The sequence below is a fragment of the Belonocnema kinseyi genome, chromosome 4, assembly GCF_010883055.1.
Source record: "Belonocnema kinseyi isolate 2016_QV_RU_SX_M_011 chromosome 4, B_treatae_v1, whole genome shotgun sequence".
Classification (NCBI taxonomy): Eukaryota; Metazoa; Arthropoda; class Insecta; order Hymenoptera; family Cynipidae; genus Belonocnema; species Belonocnema kinseyi.
In genome coordinates this window covers 77,933,170-77,937,038 of record NC_046660.1, presented here as the reverse complement: position 1 = coordinate 77,937,038, position 3,869 = coordinate 77,933,170, and the positions used below count along the sequence as shown (strand labels likewise).

The 3,869-nt window shown below is 33.4% G+C and overlaps 1 protein-coding gene across 1 annotated transcript in view; it reads left to right on the top strand.

Annotated features, from left to right (window-relative positions):
- The window catches only part of LOC117171948 (zeta-sarcoglycan), a 652,034-nt gene that overhangs the window by 471,758 nt on the left and 176,407 nt on the right, over nt 1-3,869 (top strand). The gene's annotated exons all lie outside the window — the stretch shown is intronic.

Genomic DNA, 3,869 nt, shown 5'->3' with positions numbered 1-3,869 from the left:
AGGCTAGTGTTCACCGCATGGGCCACCGAGAGACTCTTCCAGAGTGCGAGGCGGGAATCGAACCCGCAAGCCGAAGGAGTGGGTCCAAAGCCTACGCTTTAGTCCCCACGACCATCGTCCCACTAACCAAAAAGATGTATTCATGTATTTTTTACACAGAAAATTAATTTTTTACCGAAAAAGGCAAATTTTTAACACTTAAAAATATATATTTTCAACTAAAAAAACTAAAATACGAACAACTAGCTTAATTTTCAGCTGAAGGTATAAATCTTAAACAAAAAAGGTACTTTGCAAGTAAATCGTTAAGTTTTCAAATGAAGTTATAAATCTTTTTAAAAAAATATTTTTTTACAAAGTGGTAGTATTAGTTGTACTTTCAATAAAAAAATTTAAATAAGCTAGTTCGACTTTTAACCAAATAGCCGAAATTTGTATTTAAAATAATACGTTACCAAATAGTAATAAACAGTGGAATCTTCAACTAAACGAAATGAATTCTGAACCAAAAAACTCTACGACACTTCTCTCTAAGACACTTCTCGTTTTCCGATTTCTCCTTCGTTCGCTCGCTCCCACTCCTTGCCTTATTTCACCCACAAACATACACTCCAAACAAGGCAGCATAACTTTTGTTCTGTCAAACTGTTTACCAAATACCTTAACCTAAATTGTGACATTTTTTTAATTAGAATTTCAATGGAGCCGCCAATACGTAAAAAAAGTGAATGGCTCACTGCTCGAACATTTGAAAACGAAATTTTCAGGAGCTTAACTTCATAAAATTACTCATTTGGCATCCCTGAAATTTTCATATTGTCTCTTTTTCAAAAAAGTAATCAAAAAAGTTCAATGTTAGCATCGGTAATTATTCTTAACATTTCAGAAAATTGCGTTCTGATATTAACAATTATCTTCTTCAGGATCCAATTAGATTGAAATTTCAAAGTTTTAATTGTGAATTTCAAGAAATTCATAATTAAATTAATTGCCCCCTAAAAAGGTTTTGGTTTCGGCGCCACTGAAGGGGAGGTTTCCTTTCACCGAACATACTTGACAAAGCTGTACGACGCTTGAGAGCGTTTGAATTTGCGCGCGCGTCACGTGGCTCTCGCGTATCGCAGGAGAGAGGGTATTCTGACTCTTCGTGTTCGCTTCCCCTACAGCCCCGAAAACGAGAAGTGTGGTAGAGTCTACTGTAGTAGACTTTTAGATTTAAAAAATGTATTTTTAATAAAAGATGGCTCACTGTTTCTGATTGAGTTCTATTAATTGATTAATTCTGTTCGCCTTTAAGCAAAAAAAAACGAGAAAAGGAGGAAGTTCATTGAAAACATTGCACGTCATCCAAGCTCTAATAATAAAACTTGTTCATATTTAAGAAGTAAAACTTCCTTCGATCGATTTAAAATAGTTACCTTAATCGAAATATTTAGTTCTATTATTTCGGTTTTATGCTAAAATTAAAAAATTAAAAGACAAGGATTATTCTAAGTCAAGTTCCTTCACTTATTGAATTAGAATAACATATTGCAATATGCGAAATTTCGATCGTCATCTGCGAATTTTGTATAATGTATTCTTTATCAGGTATAATTTGCCTGATCAATAATTAAAGGAATTCGGCTCAAAATAATCTTTGTCTATTTATTTATTTTTTTTATTGCAGAACCGAAATAATAGAACTTAATGTTCCTAATAAGGTAGTTATCTGAGTTCGTAATGCTTCTTCCACTGACACTGTTTCATAGAGTATAAAGGATAATGTTTTGAAAAATTTATGTTGTCGTTTGAAGAGCTGAATTTTTTTGCGCGGCCAGCTTTATCAGAATACAAACAATCAATATGTAAGTAAGCGCTAATATTATTTACATTTTTCCAATTAAATTATTAAAACGAATCAATATGATGGCTCTATAAAGGATATAATTATTTTAGATATAATTCGTGTCTATATTTCACCTCATTATTTCTAGTCGGATCAGAACGAGTATATTTGTAAATACTTAAAAAATACACCTATTTTAAGGCACCATTAATGCCCGATTATAATTTAAGATCTTTTATGCAAAATAAAAATACTGGTCAGAGCCTTGTCAACACCTCCTTTCAATGGGATTAAGTAGGGCAATTTCGCACGGGAAGTACAAGGGTGTTTGAGGTAACCAAAACACAAATTGGCAATGCAATCTGTAGTCGAACTGTATCATGCGTAAATCGACAACGCGGCCACAATTATCGCCAATCGAATGGGGAGACGGAAGCTCGGAATTAGCAATGGACAACGCGACACTTTCGGATGATTAGGTTGATTCTCTGGAAACGCCGTTGTCTACAATTCAGGTTCAGCATGTAGAATAGAAGGGATTGCTCTTTGTTCTATCATTGCTTCATTTCCTTTAAACGAGACTCTGCAGATTTAGCAAAGTTCTTTCTCAAAGTGGAGGTAGAGATACTTGTTTTAATTTTCTATCTGATTAGACTTTAACTGTATCTTTAATAAAATATACGAAACAGGAAATGTTTTAGTATTAGTTAATAATTCAATTCAGGATTAAATTCTGAAATTATCTGAATTTCTTTGGAATTTACTAGAATGTTCACGAATTTTCTAGATTATTTAAAATTTTCGCAATAATATAGAAAGCTTTAGACATTCCTGGATTGTAAAGTTTTATAATCGTCTACAATTTCTAGAAAATTGTGGATTATAATCGAATGAACTGCATTTTTTCAGAATAATCCGGAATATTGTAGCTTATTCTGCAATTTTTTAAAAGGTTCTAGAATTTTCCGAAAGATTTTTATTATTTTGGAATTCTGCAATGGTCTGTACAATCCTGAATTTGTATAGAATATTCTGAAAATTTCTTAGTTTTTTGAATATCTAGAGACCTATAATTGACTAGACTTTTTCGAACTTTTTTGGGATGGTTTGGAATTTTCTACAATGTTCCAGAATTATGTGTATCAATTATTACACTCTAGAAAGTTCTAGACTTTTGCAGGCGCCCTCAAGTGTTTTAGATTGTTGATAAATGTTCCAAAATATTCTATAATTATCCTTAAATTCAAATATTCTAAAATTTCCTTAAAATTGGCAAAAATATCCCTAATTTTTAATATTAATTTTCGAATTTTTCAAGATTTTAGAAAGATATAGTGAGATATCTGAAATTATTTCAATTAAGCTATAGTTTGCAATAATTCAGCTGCGTTTCGTTCTTGCAACCTCACGCTTCGCCGTAAAAAGACTCCACTTGCTCAATGCACACGATATTCGATGTAATATGAGTATGGTTTCCGAGTATTGAACTAACGAATACGCATGTGTGCGTATACGCCAAGGACGTCAAAGTGCACTATCTCTGCCTAGTATACAAGGAAACTATACGCATATTACGTAAATATATAAATTAAACGTGAAAAAACTAGATATTTTATGCGTGCCCAAAACAAAGAAAAAGGGATGCGAAACTAAAGACATAAAAAACGGCGTGCTGAAAGGCGGATTCGAAATATGGTCAGGAGTAGACTGTGAATCACATGGTAAACAAGGAGTAGGTCTCATTTTGAACGAAAGAGCAAAGCAGCATCTCGGAGACCATGGCTTCGTGTCTCCCAGACTGCTGTGGGCTAGAATGAAAGTAGGAATCAGAAGACTATTTATTATAGCATGCTACGCGCCGGTTGATAGTAATCCTAGAGAAGTAAAAGACGCCTTCTGGGATACTTTAAATGACACAATGAACATCTGCGAACATGGCGAAAGAATAATTCTACTAGGAGACATGAACGGTTGGGTGGGCATCCAAAATCAGGATACAGAAAGAGTATTAGGTCATTTTGGGGATCCAAGAACAAACTAT